General features: G+C 45.2%; 1 protein-coding gene across 5 annotated transcripts in view; it reads right to left on the bottom strand.

Annotated features, from left to right (window-relative positions):
• Positions 1-22,237, bottom strand: part of LOC122809023 (cAMP-dependent protein kinase catalytic subunit beta) — a 2,062,609-nt gene that overhangs the window by 700,527 nt on the left and 1,339,845 nt on the right. The gene's annotated exons all lie outside the window — the stretch shown is intronic.

The raw sequence follows: 22,237 nt of genomic DNA, 5'->3' as shown, positions 1-22,237 counted from the left end.
CAGGGGATGAGGATGGGAGTCAATAGTGCAACAGTGAAGAGTAGGACATCTACCATTATGGTAAGACCTTACACAACTGTGCTGTGTCCTTCCATTTCACTGTTGCAGTATTCACTGCAATAGGGAGAGTGCTAAATCTCAGAATAGAGAGGGAGGAGGAAGGACCACTAAGAACCCATGAAGGATGGCCCTAGCAAAACCAGCTCTAGCTCTGGAAATTCCATCTAATCTTGCAGTGCTTGGTAGTTGCCTCAATAGAGTTAGTATCCAAACCCTTGAAAAAACACCAGAAGAACCCACTCTAGTAGAATGAGCCTTAACAGAAGAAGGAAGTTTCTTACTATGAAAAGAATAACAAAAAGAGATGGTGTTAGAAATCCGAGAAGAAATAGTTTGCTTAGACATAGCCAATCCTAAAGACCCAGGATGAAAAGAAAAGTACAGCTGTTTACCTACCATAAATGTAGATGTTCGAGTGTATTCACTGTTGCAGTCATTACACTTGGGTTATCCTGCTGGCAGGCTACCCGCAGTCAGCCTGAATTCCAAAGTCCTGGTCCAGCATCGGTTGCTGTCACCTCTTCCCTGATGTCAGTGCACCAGGGGTATATAAGATGCAGCCGACGCCATTTTCTTCAGTTTTTCTTGCCCCAGATCTCAGCTGCCCCAAAGAAGCTAGGCAATACATATTGCTGATAAAAACATACACTAAAATAAACCATGCCTTCATCTACAAGCAAATACACCACATATGTTGTATAGGCTAGAGAAGTATAGATAAGTCCCAGCAAAGAAAGGGGGATGGTGGGTGGGTAACCTGGACTGCACAGTGAATACACTCTAAAATCTACATTTATGGTAGGTACACAACTGTACTATGTTCATCGTGTTTCACTGTTGCAGTCATTACACTTGGGTTGAATCCCAAAGCTGAGGTTGGACGACTGGGTCTAAATAGGATTAGGAGTGGCTATGAGGCCCTGCATAACTGCAGTGGCAAAGCCTGCTCTGGATTGAGAGTAAAGAGGTAAGTGATAGCGCTTGGTAAAAGTGTGCATTGAACTCCAAGTTGCAGCCTCCAAAATTTCCTTGGTTGGTACTCCTCTGAGAAAGGCTGCTGATGTGGCTGCTGCCCTGGTAAAATGTGACCTAATATTCTTAGGCACTGATTTGCCATGCTGTGCATAGCAGAAACAAATGCAGTGTCCTATCCATTTTGAAATAGCCAGCTTTGAAATAACCTTTCCTTGTGATCCTGTAGCATATGCCACAAAAAGTTGCTCAGTTTTTCTGAAAGCTTTTGCTTTGTCCAAGTAGAAGCATAGCTGCCTTTGTACGTCCAAGGAGTGCAGAAGTCTCTCCCCTTTATTCTGGGGATTTGGATAAAAAGTTGGCAAATGAATGGTTTGGTTAAGAGCCACACTGGACACTACCTTTGGCATAAATGTTGGGTTTGTCCTTAGAGAAACCCTGCCTGGATGAAAAATGATAAAAGGTTCCATGGCCATTAATGCCTGTAACTCTGAGACTCTTCTTGCTGAAGTTATTGCTAGGAGCAGAGCAGTTTTCCATGATAAGAATTTTATCTCAGCTGTATTGGCTGGCTCAAAAGGAGGCAGTGTGAGCTTTTCCAAGACAAAGTTGAGGTCCCATGTAGGTATCAGTGCTCTCCTTGGGGGTCTTATGTTTTTTGCCCCTCTGAGGTACTGTCTTAGCAGTGAATGTGAGAAAATAGGAGGTTCCGTATTGTAATGAGCTGAAATGGCAGAGGCATGGATCTTAATTGATGAGAAGGATAGGCCTTTGTCCAGCATCTCAGTTAGGTATTGTAAAATCTGAGAAATATTTGGAACAAGCGTTTCAAGTCCTTGTGCCTGGTTCCATGCACAGAATCTCTTCCATTTTTCTGCATAAGATTGCCTGGTGCTGGGCCTCCTGGCTTCCAAAATGACATCCATAACTGCTTTAGAGAGAGAGGTGTGTTCTGAGTGGTTATATTATTCTCCATGCAGCCAGATTTAAGGTTCTGAGTTGGCTGTGCAGGATCTGATTGCTTTGTTGGGTCAGAAGATGAGGAATTTGAGGTAAAGTCCAGGCTGGGCCTTGAGACAAGCTCTTTAGAATTGGGTACCAGTGCTGGCGTGGCCAGTCTGGGGCAATCAGAATCATTTTTGGCTTCTCTTGTCTGACTTTTAGGAGTACCTTGGGGAGGAGAGGCAGTGGTGGAAAGGCATAAACTGTCAGGGTTTTCCAGTTGAATGATAGAGCATCCACCTTCCATGCTTGTGAGTTATAAGTCCTTGTGCAGAATCTCTGTAGTTGGCAGTTGTGAGGGAAGGCAAATAAATCTATGTCTGGGCATCCCCATTTCCTTATTATCATGTTGAAGACTTGTGGATCTAGTTTCCACTCGTGAGGGTCCATGAGGTTTCTGCTTAGTTTGTCTTCCAGAGTATTTTTCTTTCCTGGCAGGAATTGTGCCTGCAGATGTACTTGATAGGTCAGTGCTGTGTTCCACAAAGTCATGGCTTGCCTGCAGAGGGGGTAGGAATGTGTGCCTCCTTGCTTGTTTATGTACCACATGACTGAAGTATTGTCCGTCTTTAGCAATAGTTGTCCTGGATGTAGATGATACTTGAAGGCTGTCAGGGCATTCTCTACAGCTAGCATCTCTTTTTGATTGATATGAAGATACATTTGGTCTGTGGGCCACATGCCCTGAATACATTTTCCCGCCATGTGTGCCCTCCCCAGGCATAATCCGATGCATCTGTTAGTGTCTGACTGGCTGTGGGTAAAGTGAAAGGCTGTCCCTTGTTGCGGTGACAGGCCAGTGTCCACCATCGAAACTCTTGTTGCAGGCAGGGAATGAGTTATTATTGTTTCCAGGCTGTGGCAATGTTGAGTCCAAACACTTTTTAGATACCATTGTAGCTTCCTCATATGCAGTCTTGCACATGGAATTAGCAGGATGCAGGATGCCATGAAGCCCAAAGCCTGGAGAATTTTTCATGCAGGTAGCTGGGTCTTTGTTGTCATCATTTGAAAGTGATGAGTCAGTTGCCTTTGTTTGTCTGGCGTGAGATAAGCCATCTGGGCAGTTGTATTTAAGCTTGCACCCAGGAATATTATCTCTTGAGAGGGCACTAGTTTTGATTTCTTTTAGTTTATTGTATACCCTAGGCAAATTAGTAATCTTTTTACAAACGCCAGATGCTTTAGTAGAATGTCCTTGCTTTCTACTTGAATAAGGCAGTCGTCCAAGTAGGGATATATTTGAATTCCTTTTTGTCTGCAAAATGCAATTACTGGTGCCAGGCATTTTGTGAAGACCCTGGGGGCAGTAGATAAGCCAAAGGGCAGTGCAGAGAACTGGTAATGCATTGAGCCAGCTATGAATCTGAGGTATCTTCTGCAAGATTGTCTGGGACATGCAGGTATGCCTCTTTGAGGTCCAAAGTAACTAGCCAAGCCTTCTTGGCCAGTATGGGTAGAAGTTGCTGCAGTGTCAACATTTTGAATTTTGGAACGTCCAGGAATGTATTTAGAGTAGACAGGTCCAGTATTGGTCTCCAGGCTTTGTCCTTTCTGGGTACCAATAAAAGTCTTGAGTAAAATCCTTGCCCCTGCTCTTGCTGTGGTACTTTTTGAATAGCCCTCATGTCCATGAGAGTAGAAATTTGTTTTTGTGCCTCTGCCCATTAATTGCATGGCAGGTCTGGCATACCTTTTGGCCTTGGCAGGGTGTGAAAGTGGAACCTGTAACCCTGAGAAACAATATTCAGTACCCATTTGTCCTGGGTGATCATGTGCCAATTTTGTGAGAAAAGTGCTAGTTCTCCCCCTAAGGGTCCTGCCAAAAGGTAAGTGCTTGGCATTGGTAGAGGAAAGTTATTGGGACTGTTTCCTATAAGGTTGTGATTTGTCTTCTCTGCCTTTGGGGGCAGAAGCACCCCATTGTTTAGATCTGTATGAGCCTTGGGGCTGAGATCTGCCTCTTGGGCGTCAGTATCTGCCTCTTTGTGGCCTGTCTGACACTGGAAAGGACCAATTTTTAGAAGGCCAGTTCCTGCTAAATCTGGGTGGCTGAACCTGTAAGAAATCCTTTAATGTCTGCATTGACTTTGCTTTATCCTCCATTTTCTTTAACACCTCTTCTGCCTTAACACCAAACAAAGTATCATGCTGTAATGGAGCATCCAATACTTTTGCTTTAACATGATCAGGTAAACTCTGCTCTTTTAACCAAGCATGCCTTCGAATGACAGAACCTGTAACTGCGGTTCTGCAAGAAGCCTCTAATGAATCAAAACCACATTGCAAAGTATGCTTTCCCACTTGTTCAGCTGCATGCAATAAATCCTGCGTTTCCTTGTTTTCAGGACATTCAGAGCTTGCAAGCATTTTCTGTTTTAGCAAGGACATTAGGTATTGTTGATATTTAAGCATGTGAAACTGGCAGTTTAAAGCCCTTACAGCTAAAGTAGCAGAGGTGTAAACTTTTTTCCCCATCTGTCCAGTGCTCTAGAATCCCTATCAGAGGGAACAGGTTTTTTTTCAGTGGAAGCCTTGACCCCTTTGGGACCTTGAGAAATAGTTTTTTGGATCAGCAGCAGGGTTTTTATAAAGAAATTTATGAGAATCTGGGACCCTGTAGTACCTATCTGGCTTAATGGTGCAGGGGGTAAAGAATCAGGAGACAAACTGGATTCAGAAAATACATCATCAACAATATCTAGTACAGGGGGGACAGCAAGGGGCCTGTGCTGAGGCAATAAAAGAAAGTCTCTGAGCCTTTTCTTGGATTCTGAATAATCCTGGCTCTCCCAATGGAAATGCTCCCTCATGGTGTGCAGGGTTTCCCCAAAAGAGTAGTCCTGAGGAGGAGAGGCTGAAGGGATAGATTCTTCAGTGTCAGAGTCCTCATAGGGAGGAAGAGAATATCCCTTTTCTGAAGAGGTATCAGAAGAAATAGAAACCTGGTCAGAGGAGTCATAGTCAGTGTCTTGCCTAGGCCTTTTATCAGGAGGGGGATGGGAACCCCTGATCAAAGTAATTAGGTCCTCGGCCATTTTAAGCATCTGTTTCTTTGGCATGGATGACTGTCCAGGAGAATGCTGCACTTGTTTCTTTGTCTTTAAAGGTGTTTTAGACTTTGCCTTGGCTGCTGACGTGGTCTTGATAGTAAGCTGTGTAGGTCTGAAAACACCTTCAGAAGCCGATGCCTGTTCAGCGGCTCCGGACCCATCTGAGGGTATAATTTCCATAGGCCCAATACCTTGAGTTTCCAGAGGCCTAGTTGTCTCCACGTCGGAGGCGGCCTGTGGCTCTGAGGTAGCGGGTGTCAGGGGCTGCGAAAGCGCTTCACTGAAAACCGGCGAATGGCCTAGAAGAGGCTTTGTCATCGGTTTTGGACCACGGATGCCTGTTCTTTTCTTTGTCCTTGCACTTTTTATGAACTCCAGTCGTCATTTGTTCCGACGGCATTATATAGTTAAACCTTCGGCCAGAGTAATGTAAAGCAAAATTGAACCGATGCTTAACAGTGTGTTGTTTGAATCTAGCACAAAACCGACAACTAGCAACGTCGTGGTCAGGGCCTAGGCAAGGAATACAGTAAGAATGAAAATCCTTATGAGGTATTTGCTTCCCACAAGAAATACAATTGTTAACTTTTACTGACATCGGTCTGGAGCAAGAAAAATTTTCCCCAACGGGGTACTTAGCCTTATTGAAGACTTCGGATCTGAAATTCAATTTTGAAAATCTCAGGAGTCGGCCGACCGGCACTTGCGAACTGCTTTTGCTTCGGGCACCGTATGGCAAGAAAGACTGAAGAAAATGGAGTCGGCTGCATCTTATATACCCCTGGCGCACTGACGTCAGGGAAGAGGCAACAGCAACCGACGCCGGACCAGGACTTTGGAATTCAGGCCAACTGCGGGTAGCCTGCCAGCAGGATAACCCAAGTGTAATGACTACAACAGTGAAACACGATGAACATCAAAAAGCTGATCAAATTTATGAAAAGTCTTAGTCTAATCCAAATAAAATATTAATTGTCTATGCACATCCCATGTGTACAGTACCTTTTCACTGGCAGATTGCGGAGAAGGGCAAAAAGTGGGGAAATGAATAGACCGATTAAGGGACCACTACTTACCACCTTAAAATAAAGATTAGTACAAAGGAACACCCTCTCCTTATGAAACACCAAAAAAGGAAGACAACCCATAAAGGCTTGAAGCTCAGACACCTGTTGGCAAAAGTAAGGGCTAACAGAAGTCCAGTCTTCCAAGAGCAATGCTACAAGGAAACTGAAGCTACAGGCTCAAAAGGAGACTGGGTCAATTTTTTTAAAACAAAATTGAGATCCTAGGGAGGAGGAACAGGCTTCCTGGGGGGCCTAATATGAAGAATGCCTTTAAGGACTTGCTTATCTTCAAATCTAGATGCTAAAGGAGGTAATAAAGGCAGAAACACAGGAATAGTTGCTAAGTGGGCCTTAACAGAAGAATAAGTTAACCCAGCATTGAGCAATTCACACAGATAAGACAGAATCAAAGAAACATCCACAGAAAGTGGATTCAGGGTATGAGAAGGACACCAAACAGAAAACCTCTTCTATCTGGATAACTAGGGTTTCCTAGTACTGGGTTTTCCTGGCCTCCTGCAGGACCCTAAGCACATCCTCAGGAAAAAAGGTGTCTGTGGAATCAAATTCCATCACCCACAATGTCAGCTGAAGAATGGAGAGGTGGGGCTAGATGAGGGATAGCACAGTTGTGTACACTTACCATAAATGTAGATGTTCCGAGTGTATTCACTGTTGCAGTCATCACACTTGGGTTATCTGCCTGCAGGTAGATCTCAGTTGGCCCGAATACCAGAGTCTTGGGAATCCTGCATCAGAAGATGTCACGTCTTCCATGACGTCAGGTCTTCAGGGGTATAAAACATGCAGCTGAGGCCATTACATCAGTTTTTCTTGCCCCAGATATCAGGAGCCCCCAAAATAGGAAGCAATTACATGGTGTGGGACACCTCCAGTAAAAAGTAAATACCATTGCCATAAGACATGGCCAAAAAAGAGGATAGGTAGAAAGTACAGAAAAGTCAGGGGGCTGGACGGAGGGTCACCAGGACTGCAACAGTGAATACACCCTAACATTTACATTTATTGTAGTATACACATCTCTACTATGTTCTTCGTGTTTCACTGTTACAGTCATTACACTTGGGTTGATTCCCAAAGCTGAGGAAGGGTGGAGGAAGTCAAGATGTATTAGGGCTGGCTAGCAAGCCTTGCAAGGCTGCTGTAGCAAATCCAGCTCTGGATTTAGAAAAGACAGGCAAGTGGTAATGCTTGGTGAAGGTTTGTACAGAACTCCAGGTTGCAGCTTCCAGGATGTCCCTGGTAGGGACTCCCCTGAGAAATGCTGTAGAGGTTGAGGTAGCCCTAGTGGAATGGGTTCTAATTCCCTGTGGGGTAGGTTTTCCATGGTGTTTGCAGCAGAAATGGATGCAGTGCGCTATCCATTTGGAGATGGTTTGCTTTGCAATGGCCTTGCCCTCTGCCCCTGTAGCAAAGCTGACAAGCAGCTAGTCAGATTTTCTGAAAGGTTTAGTCCTGTCAAGGTAGAACCTTAGCTGCCTGTGCACGTCCAAGAAGTGCAGGATCCTTTCCTCTTTATTCTGAGGATTAAGGAAAAAGATTGCTAAATGGATGGATTGGTTTAAAGCCACTCTGGATACCACCTTGGGCATAAATGATGGGTTAGTCATGAGGGAAACCCTGTCCACATGGAAGATAATGAAGGGTTCCCACAGCCATAAGGGCTTGCAGCTCAGACACTCTTCTTGCTGAAGTGATGGCTAGAAGCAAGGCTGTTTTCCAAGAGAGGAATTTTAACTCTGCTGTAGCAGCAGGCTCAAAGGGGGGAAGCGTGAGCTTCACTAGTACAAAGTTAAGGTCCCAGGCTGGACTGGGAGCTCTCCTCGGGGGTCTTAGATTGTTAGCTCCTCTCAAGATCTGTTTGACCAGAGGGTGAGAGAAGAGGGGTGGCTCAGTATTGTAATGAGCTGAGATAGCAGAGGCATGAATTTTAACAGAACAGAAGGATAGGCCTTTGTGAAGCAGTTCTGCTCGATAATCTAGGATTTGAGGTAAGGTGGGCACAGTTGTGTCCCTTCCCTGAGACTGGCTCCAAGAACAGTATCTTTGCCCCTTTCTGAATAGGATTTCCTAGTACTAGGCCTCCTGGCCTCAAGGATGACATCCAGTACCGTTTGCTGAGGGATGCTGGTGATGTATTCATGGAATGAGCCAGGCTGCCAAGTCCAGGGTTTGCAGCTGAGGGTGCAAAATCTGGCCCTCCTGCTGGGACAGCAAGGAAGGGGTCTGATGCAGATGCCAGGGTGGCACTGCTGTCAGACTGCATAAAAGTGGGTACCAGTGCTGGCGTGGCCAGTCTGGTGCAATCAGGATTGTCCTTGGCCTGTCTTGTTTGATCTTGAGCAGTACTTTCAAGAGGAGGGGCAGAGGGGGAAAGGCATAGACTGAGAGGTTTTCCCATGTAAAGGATAGGGCATCCACTTTCCATGCTTGGCTGTGGGGAGTTCTGGTGCACAATTTGCTCAACTGATGGTTCTGGGGGGGAAGCAAAGAGGTCCACCTCTGGTGTCCCCCACCTGTGGATTAGAAGCTTGAACGAGTGGAGGTCCAGTTTCCACTCGTGTGGGTCCATTAGATTTCTGCCTAAGTCATCTGCTGGTGAATTTTGTTTGCCTGGCAGGAATTGAGCTTGCAGGTGCTTTGATTGCTCAAGGCTGTGTTCCACAGAGCCATGGCTAACCTGCAAAGTGGGTAGGAATGAGTTCCCCCCTGCTTGTTTATGTACCACATAACTGTGTTACTGTCTGTCTTTATCAAGAGTTGTCCAGGAAGGATAAGGTATTTGAAGGCTGTTAGTGCATTCTGTACAGCTAACATTTCTTCCTGATTGATATGCAGGTGCATTTGTCTTGGGCTCCATTTGCCTTGAATGCATTTGCCTGCCATGTGAGCCCCCCATGCATAGTCTGATGCATGTGTTGTTAGGGTTTGGGCAGTGGGGATTTGAGTGAAACGGAGTCCCTTGTTGTGGTAGCAGGCCTCTGCCCACCAAAGGAACTCTGTTCTTAGGCAAGGAATGATGGGAATCGCTGTTTCCAGGTCCTGAGAATGTTGACACCAGAGACTTTTTAAGTACCATTGAAGTTTCCTCATATGCAGTCTTGCATATGGAATTAGGAGAATGCATGAGGCCATGAACCCTAAGGCTTGCAGTATTTTTCTTGCAGATAGCTGGGTTTGGGTGGCCAGTCTGAAGTAGTTTGTCAAATAAAACTGTTTTTCTGGAGTGAGGAATGCCATCTGGGAAGTTGTGTTCAAGCTTGCTCCCAGGAATACAATTTTTTGGCTGGGTACCAGATGTGATTTCTTTTCGCTGATGGTACACCCCAGAGAAGTTAGGAGTCTCTTTACAAATGTCAGGTGCTGAAGTAGCAATTCCTGACTGTCTGCCTGAATCAGGCAATCGTCCAAGTATGGGTAAATTTGAATTTTTCTCTGCCTGCAGTATGCAATGGCTGGAGCTAGACACTTTGTGAATATCCTGGGCACATTAGTAAGCCAAAGGGAAGTGCAGAGAACTGAAAGTGCATGGAGTGCCCTGAAGTGTAGGTATTTCCTGCAAGATTCCCCTTATTGGAATGTGCAGGTAAGCTTCCTTTAAGTCTAAGGTTGCCAACCAGGCATATTTGCCTATCATAGGAAGCAGCTGTTGAAGTGTTAGCATCTTGAATTTTGGGATTACCAAAAAAGTGTTCAGAATAGAGAGGTCCACAATAGGATGCCAGGAGCTGCCTTTTCTGGGTACCAGGAAAAGTCTTGAATAAAAACCTTGTCCCCTTTCTTCTGCTGGGACAGGTTGGATAGCCCTGATACTTAGAAGAGACAGAACCTGCTGTTGAGCCTCTGTCCACTGATTTGGGGGTAGGTCTGGCCAACCGTTTGGGGTTGGTAGGGTGTGGAAGTGGAATCTGTATCCTTGGGAAACTATATTCAAAACCCATTTGTCCTGGGTAATGCGTTCCCTTTTTTTGCATGCAGGGTGAGCTTTCCTCCTAAGGGAGCAGGTAGTTGATCAGGGCTTGGAAGGGTTAAGGTTAAGTCATTGTGCCATTTTTCCATAGGGAGGTGTCGTACTACTCCCTGCTTTGAAAGTGGGAGCCCCCACTGCTTAGGCCTGTGCACAGCCTGTGACTGTAACCTAGGTGGTCTGCTATTCCTAGGTTTGTTCTGAGAAGGCCTGGAAGAGGCTGGAAAGGACCAGTTCTTTGCAGACCAATGCCTACTAAATCTGGGAGGCTATACCTGCAAGAAATCTTTAACAGTTTGCATAGATTTAGCTTTTTCCTCCATCTTTTTGAGGACAACTTCTGCTTTACTGTCAAACAGTCAGTCTTGGATTAAGGGAGCATCCAGTAATTTAGTTTTAACATGATCTGGCAAGTTTTGCTTGAATCAGGCAATTGCCCAAGTATAGGTAAATTTGAATTTTTCTCTGCCTGCTGTATGCAATGGCTGGAGCCAGGCATTTTGTGAATACCCTGGGCGCAGTAGATAAGCCAAAGGGAAGTGCAGGGAACTGACAGTGCATAGAGCCTGCCCTGAAACATAGACATTTCCTGCACGATTCCCTTATGGGGATGTGCAGATAAGCTTCCTTTAAGTCTAGGGTGACCAGCCAGGAGTCATTGGCTAGCATAGGAAGCAGCTGTTGGAGAGTAAGCATTTTGAATTTTGGTACCATCAGAAAAGTGTTGAGAACTGACATATCCAGGATAGGGTGCCAAGCGTTTTCTTTTCTGGGCACCAGAAATAGTCTGGAGTAAAAACCCTGCCCCCCCTCCCCCCTTTGCTCAGCTGGAACAGGTTGAATTGCTCTGATACTGAGAAGAGAAAGTACTTGCTTTTGGGCCTCTGCCCACTGGTTTGGGGGGAGGTCTAGCAATCTGCTTGGGGTTGGCAGTGAGTGGAAGTAGAATCTGTATCCCTGGGATACAATATTTAAGACCCATCTGTCCTGGGTAATGTACTCCCAGTTTTTTTGCATGCAGTGCGAGTCTTCCTTCTAGGGGTGCAAGTACTTGGGAATGGCTGGGAAGGATGAAGGACAAGTCATTGTGAACTTTTTCCATAAGAGGGTGGCTTACCACTCTCTGTTTTTGAAGGTGGGAGCACTCCGTTGTTTAGATCTGTGCATACCCTGAGGCTGTAGTCTTGGTGGTCTGCTGCCCCTGGGTTTGGACTGAGAAGGTCTGGGAGGGACTGGAAAGGACCAGTTCTTTGAAGGTCAATGCCTACTGAATCTAGGTGGCTGTACCTGTAGGAAATCTTTTAACAGTTTGTATAGATTTAGTTTTTTCCTCCATCTTTTTAAGAACAACTTCTGCTTTAGTGCCAAACAAACTTTCTTGGTTTAATGGAGAATCTAGTAATTTTGCTTTGACATGGCCTGGCAAGATTTGTTCCTTCAGCCAAGCATGCCTTCTAAGAACAGACCCAGTGACAGCAGCCCTGTAAGATGCTTCTAAGGCATCAAAACCATACTGCAAAGTATGTTTCTCCAACTTGGTTTGCAGAATGCATCAACTCTTGTAAATCTTTATGTTCTGCGCAATCAGGAATCAATATAATTTTTTGTTTAATTAGTTCCATAACATGCTGCTGGTACTTCAACATGTGAAACTGGCAATTTAAAGCCCTGATGGCAAGAGTTGCAGAGGTATATACCTTCTTCACCCATCTGTCTAAAGCCCTAAAATCCCTGTCCAAAGGGGTAGGATTTTTGGCTGTAGTAGCCTAAATACCTTTAGGTCCCTGGGAAATGTTCTCTGGGTCCGCAGTGGGATTTTTTAAATAGACATTTGTGAGAGTCAGGTACTCTGTAGTACCTGTCAGGCTTTCTAGGAGCTGGTGGCATAGTATTAGGGGTAAGACTGGATTCCATGAAGACATCTATAATTTCCAAAACAGGGGGGATTGCTAGAGGCCTGTGCTGAGGCAAGTTTAAAAATTCCCTGAGTCTCTTTTTGGACTGTGGGTAGTCCTGGCACTCACAGCGGAAATGCTCTCTGAGGGTATGCAGGGTTTCACCCGAAAGAAAAGTCCACTGGGGGAGATGCAGAGAGAATGGAATTCTCTGCATCTGAATCCTCACAGGTAGATAACGGTATGTCCTAGTAATCTGCGGGTTCAGAGTCATCGGACTCATGATCTGTAGAATCATAAGGAAAATCAATTCTTTGTCTTTTAGAGGAGGAAGGCTGGCTTCCCCTAATTAAAGTAATAAGGTCTTCCAGCCATTCTAAGCATTTGTTTCTGTGGCATGGGAGCTTGAGAACGCACTTTGATTGTCGGTTTCCTAGGCATAGTGTGAACTCTGGGCCTGAGAAATTCTGTAGTTTTATTTACAAACAAAGTAGTCGGTTTAATGCAAACATCGGAAGGTCTGAATACACCCTCAGAAGCCAGTGCCTGCACAGTGGCTCTGGACCCATCCAAGGTAGAGACATACGCAGGCTCCATAGTCGAAGAAGCAACTCGTGGTATACCAGACTCCGAATGGGTCTCAGTAGAGGCCTGCAAATCTGTAAAAGCAGGTATCAGGGGCTGCGAAAGCACCTCACTGAGTACCGGTGGACTGGCGACTAGCTTAACGGAAACATCGTCGACAGTTTTGGACCTATGCAGTCTGTCTCTGTCTTTATCCTTACATTTTTTCAGAAGATCGGATGGCTTATCGAAGCCATTTCGGAATACGGAGAATGAGAGTGAAAGAATTTAGCGACAGATAGCCTGACGACGAATAGTCTGGGCATTGAACAGGGCACAAAACCGAGAGCGAGGAACGTTGCGCTCTGGTACTAAACAGGTGACGCAGTAAGAATGAAAATCTCTGAGGTATTTGCTTTCCACAGGCAATACAATTATTAACTTTTTCCTGACATCGGTTAAATCAAGAAAAAAGGATCCACAACGGGGTACTTAGCTTTAGAAGACTTCAGGTCTGAAACTCAAATAATGAAAATTTCAGGTAGCGGCCGACTGGCACTTGTGAACTGCTTCTGCTTCGGGCTCCGCTCGGCAAGAAAAGTTGATGTAATGATGTCAGCTGCATGTTTCATACCCCTGATGACCTGAAGTCATGGAAGAGGCGACAGCATCTGATGCAGAAATCCCAAGACTCTGGTATTCGGGCCAACTATGGGCTACCTGCAGTCAGATAACCCAAGTGTGATGACTGCAACAGTGAAACACGAAGAACATCCCTTATGTGTGAGTAAGTCCACCCTGTGAGGTAACTTGTGATGATTGCCCTTGGCTAAATGCTTTAGAAGAGGGAACCAATGCAGTCTCAGCCAAAAGGGAGTAACCAACAAGATTCTGGGAATATCCTGTTGTATTCGGAATAGGACTTTTGGAATGAGGGGAAAAGTGGGGGGCATAAGAAACATCTCCTCCAATAAAAATAGTGTGTGCCCACCTTCCTCAACAAAGTACCTGGTACTTTGGCACAAAACAGAAGAAATTGTCTATTCAGGAGGGAGGCAAAAAGATCCATTTGAGGAGTACCCCACTGGTGGACAATGTCCAGAAACACAACCTTGTGAAGCATCCATTTGTGGGATTGAGTTATGGACCTGCTCATAGAGTCTGGCACAATGCTTTGACATGAGAGAATGTAAACTGCCTGATGTGTCACTTGATACTGGACAGCTAGTTCCCACACCAGGAGTGCCAACCAGCATAGACCCCCCCCCATTTGCTGACATACCATATCACTGTGGCATTGTCTGTAAACACCTTGAAAGTTCCTGGAAGAAGAGGAAGAAAGGCTTAAAGAGCCAGCAGAAGAGCTTTCATCTCCTTGACGTTGGATGTGCTCTTTCTGTTGATGAGGCGAACAGACTCCCTGCACCTTTAGGGAGCTGAATGTTGCTCCCCAACCCATGTCTGAAGCATCTGTGAACAGCTCCTGAGAGAGAGAAGAGGTGGATGAAAAGGGAACCTTGGATTGTGAGCCAACTGCTAAATACAACACTGAAGTCTCTGCTTGAGACAAGGAAGAAGAGGAACTAAAAATCTGAGGGGATGAGAATGTTGAAGTCAAACTGATTTTAAAAACCACTGAAGTTTTCTCATGTGGAGTTTGGCAAAAGGGAGCATAGGAATGGTGGAAGCCATGAACCCCACAGCTCTCAGAAATTCCCTGGCTGTTACTGAAGCCAGTGGAGGAAGGGATTGAAGAAAGGAAATGAGTATTAGGGCCTTGGGAGAAGGCAGGGATGGCAGCATAGGAACTGTCTGGGTAGGTCGTCCAAGTAGGGAAAAACATGGATCCCCCTTAGCCTGCAAAAAGCAATCACAGGAGCGAGGCATTTGTTAAATACCCTTGGGGTAAGTAGAAAGGCCAAAGGGCAAAGCACAGAACTGAAAAAGCCATAAAGCAACAGAGAAATGTAAAAACTTCCTGAAAAAGGGATGTAACGGAATTAGATAAGCATCCTTGAGGTCCAGAGACACCAGATAAGTCTGAGGAAACAGAAGAGGGAACAAAGTCTGAAGGGACAGCATTTGAAAAGAGAGGCCCTTCAGAAAGTTGTTTAGATGAGAAAAGTCAAGAATAGGTGTTCAACTGCCCTCTTTCCTAGGCACCAAAAACATTCAGGAGTAAAACCCCTTCCCATTTTCGGAAACAGGAACTTTCTGAATCAAGAGATCCTGAAGCACCCCTGGAAAGAAGGGTAGCTGCTCCTGAGGGGGCTGAGGATTGCCCACAAAAAGGAGGAGAGACTTCCAGACCATGAAATATCCTAGGCAGATAATGGAAAAAAAACGCGAGTCTTGAGTAATCTTTAATTAAACAGGCAGAGAAAGAGAAATGTGACTGAGAACAAGACAGTCAGACAGTACCTGATTTGCCAGGAAAAACAGGCTTCTGTGGCACATAAGTCTGGGTAGCTTTAGCAGGAGGAGCCTGCTTCCCACCTTTCTTACTCTTGGGGGAGGGTGAGGCTGCCTATGAACAAAAGCTGGCTTACTGGGGTAATTTCTCTGAAATTTAGGCACAGAAGAAACAAAAACATGTTGAAGTTCCTACAAGGCCTTGCCCTTATCCTGAAGAGACTTAAATCAGCAGCAGCTTCACTAAACAAGTGTTTGTTGTCCAGAGGAGCATCCATTAACTTAGCCTTAATATCATCAGGCAAAGGTTGAAGCCAAAGCCGGAATATATCTTCATCACAGAACCAAAGGCAGCAGCCCTAGAAGAAGCATCTGCTGCATCATAACTACACTTAATGGAATGGCGAGCCACCTGAGAAAAGTCCCTAAAGTACAGTTTTGTACCTACCATAAATGTAGATGTTTGAGTGTATACACTGCTGCAGTCATTACTCTTGGGTTATCCTGCCGTCAGGCAGTCCTGCAGTCGGCCGAAGTTCCAAAGTCTTGGTCCGGCGTTGATTGCTGTCACTTCCTCCCTGACTTCAGTGCGCCAGGGGTATATAAGATGCAGCCGATGCCATTTTCTTCAGTTTTTCTCGCCCCAGATGTCAGGTGCCCCCAAAAAGGTAGGCAATGTAAATTGCTAATAAAACATACATAGGAAAAGCAATCAAATACTTTCTGTTACCAGCAAATACTCCCCATAGGTAGCAAAGGGTAGAATACTAGGGTAAGTACCAGCAAATAAGAGGGGAAGGAGGGAGGGTAACCTGGACTGCAGCAGTGTATACACTCGAACATCTACATTTATGGTAGGTACAAAACTGTACTATGTTCATCGTGTTACACTGCTGCAGTCATTACACTTGGGTGGAGTCCCAAAGCCGAGGTAAGGTGGCTGGTTCTATAAGGCATTAGGGGTGGCTATAAGGCCCTGCAGAACTGCAGTGGCAAAGCCAGCTCTGGATTTAGAGTAAAGAGGCAGAAGGTAGTGCTTGGTGAAGGTATGTAAAGAACTCCAAGTTGCTGCTTCCAAAATGTCCTTGGTAGGTACTCCTTCTGAGGTAGGCAGTTGAAGTGGCTGTTGCCCTGGTGGAATGAGACCTAGGAATGAGTTAGGTGCAGTTTTCCCATGATGTGTATAGCAGAAATGTATACAATGCCCTATCCATTTTGAAATGGTCTGTTTTTAAATGGCTTTTCCCTGTGTTCCTGCAGCATATGCTACAAACAATTGCTCAGTTTTCCTGAAAGCTTTCATTTTGTCCAAGTAGAAGCATAACTGCCTGTGTATGTCCAAAGAATGCAGTAGTCTCTCCCCTTTATTCTGTGGATTTGGATAAAAAGTTGTCAAGTGAATAGTTTGGTTTAGACCCACACTTGATACCACCTTTGGCATAAAAGTAGGGTTTGTTCTTAAAGACACCCTGTCTTGGTGGAAAATGATGAAAGGTTCCACTGCCATTAGTGCCTGTAATTCTGAAACTCTTCGTGCTGAGGTTATTGCCAGGAGCAGAGCAGGTTTCCAAGAGACATATTTTAAGTCTGCTGAGTTAGCTGGCTCAAAAGGAGGTAAAGTTAATTTTTCCAAGACGAAGTTGAGGTCCCAAGTTGGAGTTGGTGCTCTACGGGACGGTCTTATGTTTTTAGCCCCTCTGAGTTACTGTTTTAGCAAAGGATGAGAAAAAATTGGTGGATCTGTGTTGTAATGAGCAGAGATGGCAGAAGCATGGATCTTAATGGATGAAAAGGAGAGGCCTTTGTCCAGCATCTCAGTTAAGTATTGTAGTATCCGAGGAATATTTGGGACAAGAGGGTCAAGGCTGTGAGCCTGGTTCCAGGCACAGAATCTCTTCCATTTATCCGAATAGGCTTTCCTGGTGCTAGGCCTTCTGGCCTCCAGAATGACATGCATAACAGCTTTGGAGAGAGGCATTGTTTGCTTGACTAAGTAATCTGCCATGCAGCCAGGTTTAAAGTCTTGAACTGGCCGTGAAGTATCTGATTGTTTTGCTGAGTCAGAAGATGTGAGATTTGAGGCAAAATCCATGGTGGTCCTTGTGCTAAGTCCTTTAAGATTGGGTACCAGTGCTGGCGTGGCCAGTCTGGGGCAATCAGGATCATCCTTGGCCTTTCTTGTCTAGCTTTTATGAGTACCTTTGAAAGGAGAGGTAGTGGTGGGAAAGCGTATACTTGTAGGTTTTTCCAGCTGAATGAGAGGGCATCCACTTTCCATGCTTGTGGGTGGTAAGTCCTTGTGCAGAATTTCTGTAGCTGGCAATTCATTGGGGATGCGAACAAATCTAAGTCCGGGCTCCACCATTTTTGTGTTATCATCCTGAACATTTGTGGATGTAATTTCCACTCGTGCGGATCCATGATGTTTCTGCTTAAGTCGTCTGCCAGTGTGTTTTTCTCTCCTGGCAGGAATTGTGCTTGCAGATTAACTTGATAGGTTATAGCTGTGTTCCACAAGGTCATGGCTTTTCTGCAGGGGGGATATGAATGAATACCCCCCTGCTTGATTATGTACCACATAACTGTGGTGTTGTCTGTCTTTAGTAGTAGTTGTCCTAGATGCAGAAGGTCCTTGAAAGCTATAAGGGCATTTTGTACAGCTAGCATCTCTTTTTGATTGATGTGAAGATGCCTTTATTCTGCGGGCCACTTGCCCTGAATACATTTTCCTGCCATGTGTGCTCCCCAGAAGTAATCCGAAGCATCTGTTGTCAGTGTTTGCCTGGCTGTGGGTTGAGTGAAAGGCTGTCCCTTGTTGAGGTGACAGGCGTGAGCCCACCATCGAAACTCCTGTTGAAGGCAAGGAATAAGTGGTATTACTGTTTCCAAACTGTGACAGTGTTGAGACCAGACACTCTTTAGGTACCATTGTAGTTTCCTCATATTCAGTTTGGCATATGGAATTAGTAGTATGCAAGATGCCATGTAACCCAAGACCTGCAGAATTTTTCTTGCAGGGAGTTGGGTTTTTGTTACCATCAATTGGAAATACTGAGTCAGTTGTCCTTGCTTGTCTGGCGTGAGATAAGCCATCTAGGCCGTTGTATTTAAGCTGGCACCCAGGAATATTATCTCTTGTGAGGGCACTAGTTTTGATTTCTTTTCGTTTACTGTGTACCCTAGGCAAATTAGCAGTCTTTTTACAAACGCCAGATGCTTTAGAAGAATGTCTTTGCTCTCTGCTTGAATAAGGCAGTCATCCAAGTATGGGTAGATTTGAATTCCTTTTTGTCTGCAAAATGCAATTACTGGCGCCAGGCACTTTGTAAAGACCCTGGGCACAGTAGATAAGCCAAAGGGCAGTGCAGAGAATTGGTAATGCATTGAACCTGCTAAGAATCTGAGGTATCTTCTGCAATTTAGTCTGATAGGGACATGCAGGTATGCCTCCTTGAGGTCCAAAGTTACGAGCCACGCTTTCTTGCCCAGCATGAGAAGAAGCTGCTGTAGTATCAACATTTTGAATTTTGGAAGATCCAGGTAAGTATTTAGAGAAGAAAGATCCAGAATGGGGCCTCCAGGCTTTGTCTTTTCTGGGAACCAGAAAAAGTCTTGAGCAAAATCCTTGTCCTTGCTCCTGTGGTGGTACCTTTTGAATAGCTCTCATGTCCATGAGTGCTGTAATTTGTCTTTGAGCCTCTGCCCATTGATTTGGTGGCAGATTTGGCATTCCTTTTAACCATGGCAGAGTGTGAAGGTGGAACCTGTAACCTTGAGACACAATATTGAGAACCCATTTGTCTTTGGTGATCATTTGCCAGTTGTGACTGAAAAGTGCCAGTTTTCCCCCCAAGGGGGCTGCCAAGAGAGATATGTTTGGCAGCTGTAGTGGGAAGTCATTGGGGCTGTTTTTTATAAGGTTGAGGCCTGTCTTCCCCTTCTTTCTGGGTTGAAGCACCCCATTGTCAAGGCCTGTAAGTACCTTGTGGTTGACCTCTGCCTCTTGGATGTCTGTATCTGCCCCTTTGAGGTCTGTCTGAAGCTGGAAAGGACCAATTCTTTGTTGGCCAATTTCTGCTAAATCGAGGAGGCTGAACCTGTAAGAAATCCTTCACCGTTTGCATAGATTTTGCTTTATCCTCCATTTTCTTTAATACCTCTTCTGCCTTGACTCCAAATAAAACATCCTGCTGCAAAGGTGCATCCAATAATTTTGCTTTATCTTGATCTGGTAAAGTCTGCTCTTTTAACCAAGCATGTCTTCTAATGACAGACCCTGTAACTGCTGCTCTACAGGAGGCCTCCAAGGAATCAAAACCACATTGCAAAGTATGTTTTCCCACTTGTTCAGCTGCATGCAATAAATCCTGCATTTCCTTATAATTAGGCAGATCTGAATTTGGAAGCGTTTTTTGTTTCAACTGATACATCAAATATTGCTGATATTTAAGCATGTGGAACTGGCAATTTGAGGCTCTCATTGCTAAAGTTGCAGATGTATATACTTTCTTCCCCCATCTGTCTAATGCTCTGGAATCTCTGTCAGAGGGGAATGGATTTTTTGCTGTAGAGGCCTTTACCACTTTGGGACCCTGAGAAATAGTTTCAGGGTCAGCAACAGGGCTTTTATAAAGGAATTTGTGAGAGTCAGGGACTCTGTAGTATCTGTCTGGCTTAACTGGAGCAGGAGGTAAAGAATCAGGATTTAAACTGGATTCAGAATACACATCATCCACAATATCTAACACTGGCGGAATAGCAAGGGGTCTGTGTTGAGGTAATAAAAGAAAATCTCTGAGCCTTTTCTTGGATTCTGAGTAATCCTGGCCCTCCCAATGGAAATGTTCCCGTATGGTATTTAAGGTTTCCCCAAAGGAGTAGTCCTCTGGTGGAGAGGCTGAAGGAGTAGATTCCTCAGCATCAGAATCCTCATAAGGGGGTAAACAGTATCCTAGGTCTGAGGATGAATCTGAGGAGATGGACACCTGGTCGGATGAGTCATAATCTGCATCCTGTCTAGGCCTTTTTTCAGGAGGAGGGTGGGACCTCCTGATCAGAGTAATTAGGTCTTCGGCCATTTTGAGCATCTGTTTCTTAGGCATGGAGGCCTGTCCTGATGAATGCTGAAGTGGTTTCTTTGTTTTAGGTTTAGCAGAACATTTAATGGTTAACTGAGTAGGCCTGAAAACACCCTCTGAAGCTGCGGGTTGTTCAGCTACTCTGGAGCCCTCTGAAGGGTTAATCTCGGGAGGCCGCAAGTCTGGTGTATCCGAAGGCCCAGCCATCTCCACGTGGGAGTCAGAGGTGGCCTGTGGTTCCAAAGAAGCGGTCGTTAGGGGCTGCGAAGGCGCCTCGCTGAAAACCGGAGAACCGGCGACTGGCCTAGAAGAGGCTTTGTCATCAGTTTTGGGCCTCGGATGCCTGTCCTTGTCTTTGCGCTTTTTGTGTAACCCAGTCGTCGGTAGTTCCAATGGCATGGTGTAATTGAATTTTCTGCCAAAATAATGTCGGGCAAAATCAAACCGACATTTAATAGTGCGCTTGTTAAACCTAGCACAAAACCGACAACCTGTGACGTTGTGGTCTGGGCCTAGGCATGGGATACAATAGGAATGGAAATCCTTATGAGGTATTTGCTTCCCACAAGAAATACAATTATTAACTTTTACTGACATCGGTCTGAGGCAAGAAAACGTTTCCCTAATGGGGTACTTAGCTTTGTAGAAGACTTCGGTTCTGAATTCGGAATGAAAATCTCAGGAGTCGGCCGACCAGCAATTGCGAACTGCTTTTGCATCGGGCACCCGCTCGGCAAGAAAGACTGGAGAAAATGGCATCGGCTGCATCTTATATACACCTGGCGCACTGACATCAGGGAGGAAGCGACAGCAACCGACGCCGGGACCAAGACTTTGGAACTCGGGCCGACTGCATGACCGCCTGACAGCAGGATAACCCAACTGTAATGACTGCAGCAGTGTAACACGATGAACATCAGGGAAAGAGCAGAATTCTTCTGTTCAGAGTCTGGGAGATCAGAAATTATCAGACAGGCCTGGAAAAGAAGAGCCAAAATCTATCTGGGTATATGGTTCTGATAACTGACAGCTCTAAAAGCTAAGGTAGCAGAGGTATAAACTTATCTAGCCCTTCCATAGTTCAGCTGTCTTTATCAGAAGGAAGTTACTTAGAAGGCAGCAACTGAGATGCCTTGTCAGATGCTACAGACACCACAGAAGAGTCAGCAGGAGGACACCTATATAGAAATTTACAGTCCTCAGGCACCTTATAAAACCTATCACGTTTCCTGGGGGCAGGGGACTGGGAATCAGGAGTTTTAGATACAGTAGAAAAGGCATCCAACAAAGCAGTCAAAACAGGAGGAACAGCAGAAGGTCTGGGACAGTCCATTTGTAGGAGCTCATAAAAAGAAGTTATGTCTTACCATAATGCTCCATCTGTGCTGTTCATCTTCATTCATTCATTACTGATGGGTGTCAGTTCCATCCTTGGAACCAAGTCGGCCTTATACCAAGCTCGCGCCAGCCAAAAACTCTCGAGCTAAGCTTTACCCATAGTGCCCTTCTCCCAGTTACTTCAGATCGAGTTTGACCATAGCAAGAAAAAAACAGAGGTTATATCTGATCATATTCTCTAGAATGACAATGGACCCAAACAATTCCCCAAGAGCCTCAAGGAGGGGGAAGGAAGGAGGGAGGGAAGTAATTAATGAATGAATGAAGATGAACAAAGTTCAGTTGATTACACTTACCATAAATGTAGATGTTCGAGTGTATTCACTGTTGCAGTCATTACATTTGGCTAATCCTGCTGGCAGGTTGCCCTCAGTCGGCCTGAATTCCAAAGTCCTGGGTCCTGCGTCGGCTGCTGTCGCCCCTTCCCCGACGTCAGGTCGTCAGGGGTATAAGTGTCAGTCGACGCCATTTTCTTTAGTTTTTCTTGCCCCAGGTGTCAGGTGCCCCCTAAAAGGGTAGCCAAAATTTATATACATATAAATACATGCACCAATATAAACTTTACCTTCATCTACAAGCAAATACACCACATAGGTTGTATAAATCAGAGAAGGAAAGATAGGTTCCATCAGAAGAAAGGGGGATGGCAGGTGGGTAACCTGGACTGCAACAGTGAATACACTCGAACATCTACATTTATGGTAAATCTACATAACTGTACTATGTTCTTCATGTTTCACTGCTGCAG

Source organism: Protopterus annectens, chromosome 8.part0, assembly GCF_019279795.1.
Source record: "Protopterus annectens isolate FY-2018-M chromosome 8.part0, PAN1.0, whole genome shotgun sequence".
NCBI lineage: Eukaryota > Metazoa > Chordata > Ceratodontiformes > Protopteridae > Protopterus > Protopterus annectens.
The sequence above is the reverse complement of the archived record's forward strand: the minus strand, read 5'-3'. Positions and strand labels throughout refer to the sequence as shown.